General features: G+C 49.8%; 1 protein-coding gene, 1 long non-coding RNA gene and 1 pseudogene across 6 annotated transcripts in view; 2 read left to right on the top strand and 1 right to left on the bottom strand.

Moving 5' to 3' along the window:
- PIK3CD (phosphatidylinositol-4,5-bisphosphate 3-kinase catalytic subunit delta) overlaps positions 1–12,055 on the bottom strand; it is a 62,484-nt gene extending 50,429 nt beyond the window's left edge. For 2 of the 5 annotated variants that reach the window (XM_088845434.1, XM_088845435.1), the window contains exon 1: positions 11,898–12,052. The gene's annotated coding sequence lies outside the window, so the exon portion shown is untranslated. Of the gene's footprint in view, positions 1–9,520; positions 9,634–11,897 lie in introns of those variants that run through there. The other 3 variants (XM_088845433.1, XM_055419512.2, XM_055419513.2) reach the window with 3 other exon arrangements.
- Positions 4,406–4,525, top strand: LOC129551814 (5S ribosomal RNA; annotated as a pseudogene).
- LOC148775150 (uncharacterized) lies at positions 11,082–12,364 on the top strand. Its single transcript, XR_016039624.1, has 2 exons — positions 11,082–11,220; positions 12,048–12,364. It is a non-coding gene; the product is annotated as an uncharacterized LOC148775150 (long non-coding RNA).
- The last annotated feature ends 2,517 nt before the right edge of the window (positions 12,365–14,881 follow it).

Raw genomic sequence — 14,881 nt, 5'->3', positions numbered from 1 at the left:
AAGTTAGCCTGGAGACAAGGAACTGGTGAGAACAGGGAGGGAACAACCCTCTGCACAGCTGATGGGCTCCCAGAGTCCTCAGCCCTCCTCCCACCTGGGATCCAGATTCCCCTCCTGGGCAACAAGGGGACGCATTTGGAGGCGGCACAGGGCAGGGGTGAGGAACAAGCTCCGCCACATCCTTTCTGAGTAATACCTAGATAAGTTACTAAACCTCTTTGTGCCTCAGTTCCCCCTTTTGTAAAACGCAGATCATGATAGTGCTTCAAAGAAGAAATTAGTATTTGGGGGACTTCCCTGGTGTTGTTGAAGCTGAAGCTCCAGTGCTTTGGCCATCTGATGAGAAGAGCTGACTCATTGGAAAAGACCCTAATACTGGGAAAGATGGAAGGCAAAGGGAGAAGGGGGTGGCAGAGGATGAGATGGTTAGATAGCATCACAGACTCAGTGAACATGAATTTGAGCAAACTCTGGGAGATAGTGAAGGACAGAGGAGCCTGGCGGGCTGTAGTCCATGGCTTCATAGAGTAGGACACGACTAAGCTATTGAACAACAACAACTGGTCACCCAGTGACTAAGATTCTGTACTCTCAATGCAGAGGGGTTCAATCCCTGTGCGGGGAACAAGATCCTACATGCACAACTAAAGACCTGGCACAGCCAAATAAATAAATGAATGTTAGTATTTTAAAAGTGCCCAGAATACTACCTAGCACAGACTAGGTGCTACACAAGTATTTGTTTTTATTGTTATTAAAGATGTGGCAAGCTGGACTGAGGTGGCAATTCAGAGCTGGCCAATAACAAGGCTCACTGGTGTAAATACTGCTAATGGGATCTGCAGAAAAGAAACTAGCGTGAAAGATCCCTTTTCTGGAGCTTGTTGTGCTCATCTCAGGGTGAGAGTCAAACTCCGCCTCTCACCCAGGCTCTGTGATTCTGCCGTCTTCCCCCACCCCTCTCCCCTCCCAGCCCTCTGTAGCAGAATTGGGGGAATTGTGCTCACCATTCCCTCTTCAAGACACCTTGACTGATGGTCTCATCGTGCTGACTACTCCGGGTACCAGCCTGCAGGTTTTGGTCTCTGAAAGACTTAGCTGTTCTTGTGCCCAAGCACACCCATGCCAGCTGTTCACCTTTGTAATTACACAGTGTGGTCAGCGGATAAGTGGATGAAATATGGCTGTGGCCAGAAAGAGCTGTTTCCATGAAAATGGAATTGAATGCTTTAGAAAACAGTAGAGACAAGTCACTAAAACAAAGTCTCCGTTGAATGAGACTGAGCAAAGCAACTGTAAAAGGTAGGGGAGAAGAATGAGAATTGACAAGGACTCTATGCCTTATTTAAGAATGATGAACCAATCAAACAAAAGCTCTTGGCCTTGCATCAGTACATCTATGTACTTTTTGGGGGGTGGGAGGAGGGCATGCTGCATGACAAGTGGGATCTTAGTTCTCTGACCAGATCCTCTGGCATCGGGAGCTTGAGGTCTTAACCACTGAACTGCCAGGGAAGTCCCACATCAGTACACGGGGATATGTTTTAAGTTAAGATGCTTAGATTTGAGATGCAGCATTTTCATAATTATCTACCTAACCGAAGTTTCAGTTAATCAGTCAATGAATCACACAGGATAAAAGGGCTCCTATGGGACTTCCCTGGTGGTCCAGTGGCTAAGACTCTGCACTCCCAATGCAGGGGGCCTGGGTTCAATCCCTGGTCAGGAAACTATATCCCCATGGTGCAACTAAGACCCAGTGCAGCCAAACAAAGTAATAATTTTTTTTTAAAGTGCTCCTAAGAAGCTAGGTATCTCATCACAGTTGCATCTAATCTAATCACTATTTTGCCTTAATCTGTTTTTCAAACTGTAGTTGGAGACACTGGGGTGGGAATAACGGAAGCCACAGCAAGAACATAAACATCTTCCCAGAGCATCCATCTGACTCAAAAGTAAGGGAGAATAGCAAAATAAACATGGATTATCGAGGAATAGAATGTAAAATTACTGTTAGGGTTAAAAATAAAACTTGAAGCTTCAAAGCAAGGTCATGGTTGGGGTGGGCTGCAGCAGGCTTGGGTCACAATCCCATCTCTCTGGTGGGAGGAGTGGGTGGGAAAGTTGGAGAAGCAAGGTCCATGAGGGTCAAGGTCATGGCCAGCTGCCTAGCCATCTCCCAACCGCTTTCCCACAAACCTGCAGCAGAAAGCCATCCTGGGATGGCTGCCTTCAGAGTAGCCTGCCCACTTGGGCACCCCCATCTCGCTGCTGCAGTTTGCAGGTGATGGGGCCAAGATCACTTGATGGCAGACCTCACTAGAAGCCTCACCTCCGCCCTCCTCAGCCTCTGTCCTCCAAGCTCCTCCAGACCTTGAACAGTTAGAAAAAGCTGAAAGAAAAAAAAAAGAACCTCCTGGCTTTGGCACATCTGAGAAGGACAGGCTGATAACAAAGGGCAAAGCGATTCCAACCTTTATCTTTAAAATGGGGGTATTTACCGACACACACACACCCTGTGCATTCCAAAAGGATCATTTGTGGGAGAATCAAATAAGATAGTGGTTGGGGACTTTCCTGGTGGTCCAGTTGTTAAGATTCCACACTTTTTTTTCAACGCAGGGGGCAAGAGTTGAACCCTGGTTAGGGAACTAAGATCCCACATGTCAAGCAGCATAGCCAAAAAGAAAAGAAAAAGAAAAAAGGATAGTGGTTGAATAAACCTTAGCACAGAGGCAAACCTCAACAACTTATGACAAAGATGCCTGTCATTTAAAATCCATTCAGTCCTACAGTGTGGGCAGCAAAGATTCATTCATCCAGTGGCAAACACAGCAACTTCTGAAGTGTTCATTCCAAACTAATACAAGTTTTTCCTTATTTCTAATCCTCACAACAATCCAATAAAAGAGGTAAGGTGATGTCAATTTTCAGATGAAAATCCGGAGGCTCAGAGAGGTCAAGATCACTGAGCATTTAGGATCAAAGCCAAGATCTCAACTTCCATCTAGTTCCTAAGCTCTTGCTTTTGACATGAACATTAGACTTTCTCTCTACCCATTCTCAAACACTGGGCCTCCCACTGGAAATACTAAGCCTCACACATCTTATGACGCTCCCTCATATAAGACACAGGGTTGCACTTAAGTAAAAATAGAGCATGCTTCATCACTGGTTTCCCAACGACAGTAGGTGAATATTTATTCAAATACTCGTCACACCACACAACAGGGAAAAAAGATTCATAACCCAGTGAGCTGGCTTTTGGACCCACGAACCATCAGAAACAAGAGTGTGGTTTTGCTCATCTTTTCATTGGCTCTGAACATGAGAAAGGTTTTTCAATGGAGTTTTTTAAGAGGGACAGGTGAGAGGGAAAGTTGGGGGGGGTTTTGGTGGTTTTTCCACTAGAAGAAATTTCTCATGAAGCTGTTTGAGATCACAACCCTGGTTTTATTGATTTCCTCCTCAGACACAGGTCAGCAGCAAAGAGGAAAATGCATGCTTAAACAAACTGTGTGTTGGATGGACGACCCTCACCTGAGGCCACCTGACACCCGCTTGAGAGGAGCCTGGACGCCATTTTAATCTGTGCTGTGCTCTGTTGTGTCCGACTCTTTGTGAGCCTGTGGGCTGCAGCCTACTATGTTCCTCTGTCCATGGAATTTTCCAGGCAAAAATACTGACATGGGTTGCCATTTCCTACTCCAGGGGATCTTCCCCACCCAGGGATTGAACTCATGTCTCTTGCATCTCCTACATTGGCAGGATTTCTTTATCACTGAGCCACTAGGGAAGCTTTGCTTTTTACTCTAAGGGGCTGCCTGCTTCGTGGTCGGCTATCACGCTGGTGCCACCCCAGGGTCCTGCCTGCAGGACCAAACCGCACGAAGGAGTGACTGGATGTGAACAGAAAGAATCACCAAGACGAATTCTGGACTCCACCATTCGTAAGCCTTTACCCTCATTCCCATGCTACAGGGGTGATGGGACCTCAGACCACAGGGTTCTGCAGCCCCTCAGTCCCGGCGAACCTCTCAGCAAGCATTGGTTCATGCTTTTGCCCCAGGGAGGCTCACACCCAGATCCAAGCAGACAGCTGGGGACTAGGTCCATTTTGACAGAAGGGCTGATCATTTACCGTTATAGCAGAAAAATGGATCCCCATGCTTAACCCAAATCCCTTTGGCTTAAGTGTAAACCATCTCTCCTTGTAGTAACAAGATTAATCTTGAGGATAAATGGAGACTTGTTAAATAAAATAATGATAATAACAATAGTAGTGGAATGGGTTGCCTTGCCCTTCTCCAGGGGATTTTCCCAACCCAGGGATGAAACCCATAGCTCTTACCTCTCCTGCATTGGCAGGTGGGCTCTTTACCACTTGACCACCTGAGAAGCCCATTCCTATGGCCATACCACCCTAAATGCCCCTAATCTCATCTGATCTCAGAAGCTAAGCAGGATTGGGCCTGATTAGTACTTGGGATGGGAGACTGCCTGGGAATATCAGGTGCTGTAGGCTTGGGCTTCCCTGGTGGCTCAGACGGTAAAGAATCTGCCTGCAATATGGCAGACCAGGTTTGATCCCTGGGTGAGGAAGATCCCCTGGAGAAGGTAATGGCAAACCACTCTAGTATTCTTGCCTGGAGAATTCCTTGGACAGAGGAGCCTGGTGGGCTGAGTATCAACTATATGATACGCGATGTTCATTTTCTAGTTTATCTCATTTAATCCTTAAGACAACACTAGGAACAGGTCCCATTAGCCTCACTTAACAGAAGAGGAAACCGAGGATCACAGAAGGTAAGAAATCTCAAGGTCACACAGCAGGAATGTAGGGAAACTACAGTTTAAATTCCAGAGTTCCATCCAATTCTAGAGGTCAAGGGTTTAATTGCTATATTGCTGCTGCTGCTAAGTCACTTCAGTCGTGTCTGACTCTATGAGACCCCATAGACAGAAGCCCAGCAGGCTCCCCCGTCCCTGGGATTCTCCAGGCAAGAACACTGGAGTGGGCTGCCATTTCCTTCTCCAATGCACGAAAGTGAAAAATGAAAGTGAAGTGACTCAGTCGCGTCCGACTCTTAGTGACCCCATGGACTGTAGCCTACCAGGCTCCCCCGTCCATGGGAGTTTCAAGGCAAGAGTACTGGAGTGGGGTGCCATCACCTTCTCCAATTGCTATGTTATACTACAGCAAACCTCATGCTACACCTACAGCTAACAACCAAAAAGAAAGCTATTTAGCCTCATTAGCAAAATAAATAAATAAAACAAAAAAAAATTTAAGATGACTACCTTTTAAGTCAATTAGTAAAACATTTTTTACCAATATTATTAAATGCCATCATGAAACTGTTCTATATCACTGGGATAAACTCATTCAATATTTCCTGGGAAAATATTTAGCTCCACAAGCCATAAAAATGGTCAATACTTTTGATGATAATTCTTGAATATGGGAAAATTCAGATTCCTGAAAATATCTGTTACAGTGCTTCAAAAGTGGTGTGTGTGTGTGTGTGTGTGCCTGGAAGCAAGATAAATGTCCCACAGTGGAGGATGCCTGAGAAAGTAATGGTGTCCCTGAACTAAGACATTTATCCTGCCAATAAAAGGACAACCAGGTGATGAAGTGATGCGGAATGCTAACGTGCCCCCGTTAAGTGAAAAAAGCAAATTATAAAAGCACATGATTTGTCCCTCACACAATTAAGTACAGAATTGTCATATGATCCAGCAATTACACTTCTGGGTATATAGGCAAAATAATTCAAAGCAAGGACCCAAACAGATATCTATGAACATCCACATTCATAGCAGCATTATTCACAATAGCCCCAAAGTGGAAGCAACCAAGTGTCCATCGACAGATGACTAGATAAGCAAAATGCGGTCTATCCGTACGATAGAATATTATTCAGTCCTTAAAAGGCGGGGGCTTCTCACACAAGCTGCCACACAGATGAATCCAGAGATCACGACGCTGAGTGAAACCAGCCAGTCTCAAAAGGACAAATACTGTGCGATTCCATTTATATCTGGTACCGAGAGTGGTCAAATTCTGAGACAGAAAGTTGAATGGTGGTTGCCAGGGGCTGAGGTGGGGAGAGGCATACAGAGCATTAGGGTTTAATGGGTAAAGAGTTTCAATTCTGCAAGACAAAAAAATTCTGGAGATGGACAGTAGTGGTAGTTCGTGACAATGTGAATGTACTAAGTGCCACAGAATGAAATACACTTGAAAAAATGATCTAAATGGTAAATTTTATGTATATTTTACCACAATTAAAACATAAAAATTAAAGTAAAAAAGCATAGGCCTAATGCAGGGTTTGATCCCTGGGTTGGGAAGATCCCCTGGAGGAGGGCAAGGCAACCCACTCCAGTATCCTTGCTGGAGAAGCCACAAGAATAGAGGAGCCTGGCAGGCTACAGTCCATGGGGTTGCAAAGAATCGGGCATGACTGAGAGACTAAGCACACAGCACACGGGTCACAATTAAAAATGCACATTAAAAAATGGAAAAATGGGAATTCCCTGGCAGTCCAGTGGTTAGGATTCCACACTATCACTTCTGAGGGCCCAGGTTCCGTCCCTGGTCATGGAACTAAAATCCCACAAGATGTTCTACACACCCTGTACACATCAGCTCTTTTACAGACATAAAAGTGTGCCTGGCACTTTACACATGACTATATGAAATGTTCAAGACTGGCGATAAAATTGCTATTCCAGTGTTAAAACTGGGGACTCTGAGGCTTGAGAGGGTTCTGTGATTTGCCTAGTGGTTGGGAGAGACTTCCCTGGTGGTCCAGGGGTTGGGACTTTGTCTTCCAATGCAGTGGGTGTGGGTTCAATCCTTGGTAGCAGACTTAAGATCCCACTTGCTTCTAGGTCCCAAAACCAAAACATAAAACAGAAGCAACACTGTAACAGATTCAGTAGGCTTTAAAAATGGTCCACATCAAAAAAAAAAAAAATTTTTTTTAAGTGGTTAGGATTAAAATCGAGCCTGGTGGACTCCAAAGACAGTACTTTTTCTTCCATGTGGCAATTCCTCCATCATCACCTCTGCACCCCACCCCAACACACAGAAAGGCAATGCCCCCCTGCAATTCTAGATGGGGAGGTGGAATAGGAGCCCTGACCCTCCAGAGAGCCTCTGCCCCCACAAGCTTCAGTAATAGGGGTGGGGCTCCCCAAATCCCTTCCCACACCACCAGCCCCATCCCACCAGCCCCACCTCACAATGGTAGCTGCTCAGGAGGAGGACATGGGGACATAGCAACAAAACTGAGCCAGCCTGATGACTGCTCAAGAGAGGAAACTCCAAAATGGGAGGGGCTGTGTGTCCCCAGACAGAGGTGGGGAGCCCTGAACTGAGAAAGCACTGTCCTAGGTCAGGTAGGACCAGAGAAGACTAAGAGGGGCTGAAACAGTTCCCTGCAGGTGAAGAGCTTGGTCTCTTGGCACTTCCTTTGAATTCTAGGAACTTTCTTTTCTGCCTTTGGGACCCTGATTGTGGAGGGTTCTGCTAATAGCAGAGCTAACTTCTAAGGCAGCTGCCAGTTCACAAAGCTGGGGAGAGGGCAGCAGGAGGGAGGAAGGAACGCTGGTGACAACGGGACCTCTGGTGACTCTGAAATCCTTGCCTGATGTCACTCACAGGAAAGTATAGGGCCCAGACGTAGGGAGCATTTCATTCCCTGCAAAGATGACTGTGCTCAAACCTTCCCCAGAAAATACCAAGGAAACACACTCCCATCCTTCTGTAGTAGGCTGAATGGTGGCCCCCCACATATATGTCTGCCTTCATCCCCAGAACCTATGAATTATTTGGAAAATTAACTTTGTGCAGAAAGGGTCTTTGCTGATGTAATTAAGGACGCTGAGATGAGTTCATCTTGGACTGTCCAGGTGGACCCCAAATCCAATGACAGCTGTCCCTCTAAGAGACACAGAGGAGAAGACAGAGAGGAGGAGCCGTGTGAACACAGGGGCAGAGATCAGGTGATGCTGCCACAAGCCAAAAACAGCTGGAGCCCTCAGAAGCTGCAAGAGGCAGGAGGGGAGGCTTCCCTAGGTCACTGGAGAGACAGAGGCCATACAGACACCTTGATTTTGAACTTTTGGGCTCCAGAACTGTGAGGGAATACATTTGTGTTGTTTTAGGCCACAAGAACTGTAAGAATTGTTATTGACAGCCACAGGAAAAAAAGGCATCCCTCCAAGACAGTAAAATCCAACTCAAGCAGCTCACTCCCTTTCTGCAGCTCCCCCTCACCCATCCCCCCATCCCCACCCACTGTCACGTTCCTGGCATTTCCTCTAAGTGGAAAAAGTAATTTCCCCCAAAGTGAATGAAACACAAGTGAACTGAAATACCACTTTAGGAACAGACACACCCATCACTCTGAGGACTCTCCCTCTCGGCTCAGAAAGTAAGCAGCCTTGGAAAGCACCCATTTCCAGGAGAAGTCCCTGAGAGCTCTTCTCTGAGGGGGTCAGGTCACCACCTCTGATGGGGAGGAGTGGAGAGTTCTACAAGCCACACCAGTGCAGCACCAACTTCAGGCCCCAGGGGCTGTGCTGGCCTCCAGGGAAGGGAGAGGGAGCCAGATTTTGGAATGACCCAAAACAAGTCAGTATTTGTCTGCAAGGAAAAGAATGAAGAGAGAGGCTCCCCAGTTTTGTTTTTTTTTTTCCCCCACCTTGAAACTGGCAGCATTTCTGATATGATTGCAGGGGATTTCCACCAACTAAGTTGAAGAAAATTCAGTTTTAGCATTAACTGCAGGGAGACAGGAGGAGTTTTGCAACCTTTGTCATTTATGAAACACCAGCAGTGGCCCCCAAATGAAGATGCTTTCCTTTCTCCCAAATCAGTCAGGCTCCCACCACCCTCCATGGGCTGGCGGCTAATTACCACACGCGTCTTGACTCTGACCCGGGTACAGCAGGGCACTGACCCTCCCTGACCCTCCCGGGAGCCTTGCCCTCCAGTCCTGCCCCTCCAACCGCTCCGCTGGGAAAAGTGTTTGTCCTCTGGAGAGTGACGGAAAGAGCTCTTCTGAGGTCCCACGGTAAGGAAACACTTGGTGGGGCCGCAAGCCCCACCATCAGACCCACAGAAGCAGCTGGAGGGAGGGAGGTGCTCTCTAAACAAAAATGGTTTTGAAAAATAAGCTAGCCAAAGGGGAATTGCTTCATAAGTTGCACATTCACTTCTCCCTTTAACTGTGCAATTGAAGAAAAACAAGGTGAAGCAGGAACTGACCCCTCATACTCCCTCATCCCCCCACCCCCACAATCTCCCTTGACAGAGGCACAAAAGCAAAGCTAGCCAGGTCTGAGGCTGGTCTCTATTTATGGACTGTCTTGCCTTGTAAGCACCCCCAGGGGCTGGTACTCTCCCTGCCATCCTGCCTTGTTTTTAGCCTTGGCCCCCAGGGGGATCCATAATAAAGCAAGAGAAAGAATGGAGCCCCAAGCATCATTCAAAGATGTACTTTACCCGTCCTTCCTGGGCAAGGCCCAAAGCAGCAAAAAAGCAGCTTGTCCCGCTGGAAAGGGACATCAGCGTGGCCAGAAGGACCTCTGGGGCAGTTGCCCTAATTCCTGAAACATCTGTATTGGCAGCGTTGTTTCTAAAGGTGGGTGGAGAGGTGAGGGGAAGTAAGCTTGTCTTGTCTTTAGAGCAGGCAACTGCCAAGCAGGTTTTAAGAGTATACTTATCCTCCCACCCCACCCCCACACCCCGGGTGTTTTCCACTACTTTGCTGAAAGCACCAGAAGAGAATGAACCTCAGTATGTGCTAGTCAGCGCTCTCCTGAGCCAGGATGGACAGAATCCCACCATCAAGACATTAAGCCACAGCAGGGCATGGGAATGCAAAGGGGTTGGCGATTTCTGCTCTAGGGAGAACAGAAGAGAAAGCTCTATTCTGCTCTCCTTGTGTTTGCTGGCAGCCTCCTAAATCAGAAGACTCTTCACCCCCACTTATCGTGTTCCTCAAACCTGGTGGGTAAGGGTAGCAGGGTTTTACAGGAGAGCATCCAGGTGGGTACCTTAGACTCTATGGCTCTGAAAGGACACCCCACGTCCCAGGTCCGAACACCAAGCAAACTGTTAGGCGACATACATTCTTCTTCATCAGCAAACAGCAACACTATCAGATGACTACATGCTTTGGCGTCTAAGGGAACCAGGATTCTGGATCAGCTAACTGTAAACGTGTGGGTCAGCAAGTTTTCACTGTGCTGAGCCTTGGTTGCCTCCAGTGCAAACGGAGCCCTCATTCAGAGCCTAAGGTTAACTGAAGATACGTGTAAAAAACCCTATGGCACCGTTCACTTGAGAAGAACACTGAGGCACTCAGGCACGCCAGCGGTGGGTGTGCAGACCCTCTGGAAGTGAGCAGTGGGATTCGTTCTCGGTTTCAAAGTCCCTCTGGAGCAGTGAACCTTTCCCGGGGAGATTCCTGGGAAAGGAAGCCGCTCCCTGCCCCAGGGCACACACCTCACACACGCGTGACCATGTGTGCAGGACATTTCCGGGGGTGGCGTCTGTTGGGGTTTCTGCAGGAGCCCCGGGGGAAAGAAGCCCCACTTGATGGTCTGTTGGGGTTCGAGACCCACAGCGCCCTCCTTCCTGGGGACACTTGAACGAAATGAAAGCTGCCCAATCATCCGACGGCTCCAGAGCGCTCCATATGCAAACTGGGCAGATCCCAAGGGTGCTGCGCTTAAACCTGGTACGTGGGCCGCCGGCACAGGCTGCCCCACGGCGCCCCCCACTCCGACCCCGGAAATCTCATCCCCACTCGTTTCCCCTCCCGAAGCGCCGCCTATCAGTGCTCCCCCGGCTCTCCATCTCCCCATCAGAGCAGGGCTCAGGGCTCAGACTGCAAAGCAGTGCCCCCGCCCCCACGTCCCAGCCCCTCAAAAGTTCCCCCGGTTCCTCTCTCCTCGATCTCAGAGAAGGGGTGCACAGGACGGACCCTAAATAAAAACAGGAAACGCGATTAAAAAAAAAAAGCAGCAGCAGCAGCCTCATTCAGGCTGAATTACGGGTAAGAGTATGAAAAAGAAGAAAGAAAGAAAAAAAAAAAAAGAGTCCGGAAATGCAAAGCTGAAGGCGGTTTTGCCGCCGTAACCCGGACCCAGCCGCAGATCCGGGGGCAGGTCTCGCCGCGCCGCTGCAGTAAACACGAGGTGAGCGGCCCGGCGGGAGGGACCCGCCGCGAGTCCACGCGCCCCGCAACGCCTTCCCTGGCCTCTCTTCAGCCACGGGTCCCGCTCTCCCAGGCTGGGGAGGGCGCGCCGGGCCAGGGCGCAGGGGAGGTGTGTGCACCCCTCTCCCCACGGCTCGACGGGAGCTGGGGGCGGGGGTGGGGAGAGGCGGCGCCGCCGTAGGGAGTGTAGCCTGCACCCCGAGGCATAGCCCGGGCGCCCCGGGTCCCGCTCGTCAGCCCCCGGGGCAGGGCGCACGCGGCTAAGAGCTATCCTCTCCAGAGCTCGGCTGGTGCATACGAGGCTGTCTCGCCGCGGGAGCGCACCCCGTACCCCGCCTCCGGCCCGGGAGCTCCCGGATCTCGCTCCGCGGGGCATGCAATCCCCGCGCATTGGAGCTGTGTGCACCCCTCTCTCGGCGGACGCTCCGGGGGCCGCCCCGACCCCGCGCACGGGCTTGGCCCAAGTTCCGGGGGGCGCCCCCTCGCCCGGCTCGCTAGACGTGGGCGGGTGCACAGGACCGGGGTGCACCGGCTCTTCGTGCCGGGAGACGTCCCCAAGCCGGTCCCCCGTCTTTTCGGGGTACCCCTAAGTCCCCCGAAGTCCTGGTCCCGGTCCTTTCCCCCATCTCCCAGACGCAGCCGGAGGTGAGCGCTTACCCGTCCGGGCGCAGCTGGCAGCCGCTGCGAGCTCCGGCGCTGGGCGCGAGTGAGCCTCGAGGGAGGGAGGCGGGGCGCGGTGGGGGCGCCCCGCCTGCTGACAGCCCGCACACTCCACTTCCCACTTTGTTTCCTTTTTACTTGCAACAGGAAAAACAGCAGGTCCCCCTGCCGCTTCTTCTAACCCTCCGCCTGCCTCGCCTGACCTGCTCCGTCTCGGACTGGAGGGGCGTCAGCTCAGGTGCGTCTGGAAGCTACTACACCTTACCCTTCTTCAAAACAAGTTTATATCTGTATCCAGAAATGGAGTGTTTCCTGCCGTGTCAACACACAAAGATGTCACAGCCATCAGCGATTCCGGCCCTCCAAATGTGAATATCTGAGCCCGGAGGGCGCCCAGGAAGAAGGATGAAGCTTCCGTAGACCAGCGCTGAGGTGCTGGGGGTCTTGGTGGCGGGGCGCGGGTGTGTGAAAAAACGCAGGAATCTGGCTCCGCTCGCTGAGATGCATATGAAAGGAATAATCTCAGCGAGCCCAGGCTCTTGCATCTTTTCGTACACAGAAAAGTGCTAAATTCCTTAACTTGAGATATCTGGTTTTTCATAATTAATAATAATCTTTTGATGTTCAGACTACTTGCCCCTTATTGCAAACGTCTATATAATCTCACTCCTCCGCCCCCCCCCCACCACTACTTTATCAGTAACCGTTCTCTCAGGGTTACTTGGGATGCTGTCTCCAGGCTTGACGTCTTAAAAATTCCCACCAAATAAAACAAAATTCTTGAATTTTATGTTGGGACTATTTTTTTAAGTCGACAGTTTTTAATTTATTACAGAAAACAATCAAATCAAGGTCCTAAGAGCTCATAAAAGCTCCACACCTTCCACATGCACACACTAAAGGATTTTTGCACTGGAGGGAGGAAAGCTGGAGGCACCTGGGGCGGGGTGGGGTGGGGGGGGTAGGGGGGGTGGGGGTGCCCAAGGCCAAGTGCAGGGAACTGGGCAGGAGGGTGGGTAAGTGGGGCGGGACTTGGATCAGAGTCCCACGGTGCTCAGTCCTGGAGGGAAAGCAGTGGCCTGTGGCTTGGATGGGTCAAAAGCATGGGTCAGTGTCCCCCAAGATTACTACAGGGCTTCAGATCCTTCTAGCATGTGATGGGTGATGAGTCAGTCAATTTCTTCGTCCAGTGACTTCTCCCCAACCCAGCCTGGGAAAGAAAGCACCTGTTTGCTTTCCTTGAACAGAAGAAGACTCTGAGGCTTGGAGAGGCATTCCTTCTACCCGAGAGATCCCCTGGCCACCCCCAGGGCTGACTTGGGCTCAGCACTGGCTACAACATTGGAAGGACAGGCAGTTCTGTGTCCAGCCAGGAAATGGGAGAGAATTTGGGCAAGACGACTGGGTTACTAAGTCATCCCTGTTTTCTAACATTTGGGCTGCAGGCTCTGGTCTCTCAGCTGGATACTTGTGAAGGAGCCAGGAGAGACCACCGGTCCCTATAGGTGAGAATGCTGGGTCTGTTCCCAGGAATATACGTCCTTCCCAATGAAACATCTGAGGCTCACAACCTCACTCCTACACCAGGCCAGAACCACTCCAGGGCTGTCAAAAACCAGAAGAGAAATGGACATTTCAGAGAGAAAAATCTGATGGCAGGTTCTGATGTTTCCAAACACCTGTCCCAACCCCGATTTTGCCTGTGTGCAATTTAAACACCACTCGATAATCTCCAGAGTTGGTTGTAAGAAACAGTCAGGTAAGGAAGGTTTTGCATCATCCAAAAGAACTCTTCGTTGAATATGTATTTTCTGTGCATGCGTGCTAAGTCACTTCAGTCATGTCTGACTCTTTGTGACCCCATGGACTGTAGCCCACCAGGCTTCTCTGTCCTTGGGATTCTTCATGGCAAGAATACAGGAGTGGGTTGCCATGCCCTTCTCCAGGGAATCTTCCCCAATCAGGGACCAAATCTACGTCTCTTACTTCTCCTGCATTGCAGGCAGATTCTTTATTACTTGAACTGCCCTCAGGAAAGCCCTATGTATTTGCTGCTGCTGCTGCTAAGTCACTTCAGTCGTGTCCGACTCTGTGTGACCCCATAGACGGAAGCCCACCAGGCTCCCCCGTCCCTGGGATTCTCCAGGCAAGAACACTGGAGTGGGTTGCCATTTTTGCTGACAACCAGTCAAATCATGCTTTGTAATAGTAAGACGAGAGGCTTGGCAAGTGTTCAGATGCACTTCACACATTGTTATCTCTGATCTCAACAACAGCCTCCCAAGAAAAATCTTATCATGCCCACCTAACAGATAAGAAAACTGAGACTCAGGAAGGTTGAATCATTTTGAGGGGCCACACACTCACTGTCTGCTTTCAGATCCTCGATTCTTTGCCCATGCCACACGACTTATGTTCCAGTCTGAGACCAAGTTTCACTTTCCTGTAACCCAGTGCACTTCATTTTAGAAAGCAGACTAAAGGACTTATCCCTCCTCTTTTGCCTGGGGCGCCAGGAAGCTCAGGCTAACTGTAGCATCAAGTACATAGCCTCAAGCACCCAGCAGACTTCTGCCTTCCTCTCTACAGCTTCTGATCTCTTTCTCACTTTATTTTTAACTGTTGTCATGTGTGTTTTGGAGGAAGCTACTTCAAGTTCCTTTTGAATCGTAAGTGAAATGGACCAGCTATGGTGGAGCATTTATTTATAGCAGTCCTAGAAGAAAAGTGGCACCTGGGCCTTACGGAAGGCAACATGTGTTACTCACGTGACCTCCTGACTGGGAAATCCTCTGGCCCCATTTTATGGAAGGGAAGGGAGATCTCAGGTATTGAGGGGGAGTCAATCAGTGGAGAGCATGGATGGGAGGCCCCCCGGGGAGCACTCAGAAGAGCGCGCTCCAGACCTGTTTCCTTCTGCGCCTGCTACCCTCTTCCTGCAGAACTTCCCCTGCAGCAGCCATCCAGCCTCCGTGGTTTCT

Source organism: Moschus berezovskii, chromosome 17 (genome assembly GCF_049115385.1).
Source record: "Moschus berezovskii isolate FMDL1 chromosome 17, NW_MosBer_1.0, whole genome shotgun sequence".
In the NCBI taxonomy this organism is placed as follows: domain Eukaryota; kingdom Metazoa; phylum Chordata; class Mammalia; order Artiodactyla; family Moschidae; genus Moschus; species Moschus berezovskii.
This window is presented reverse-complemented; position numbering and strand designations above follow the sequence as displayed.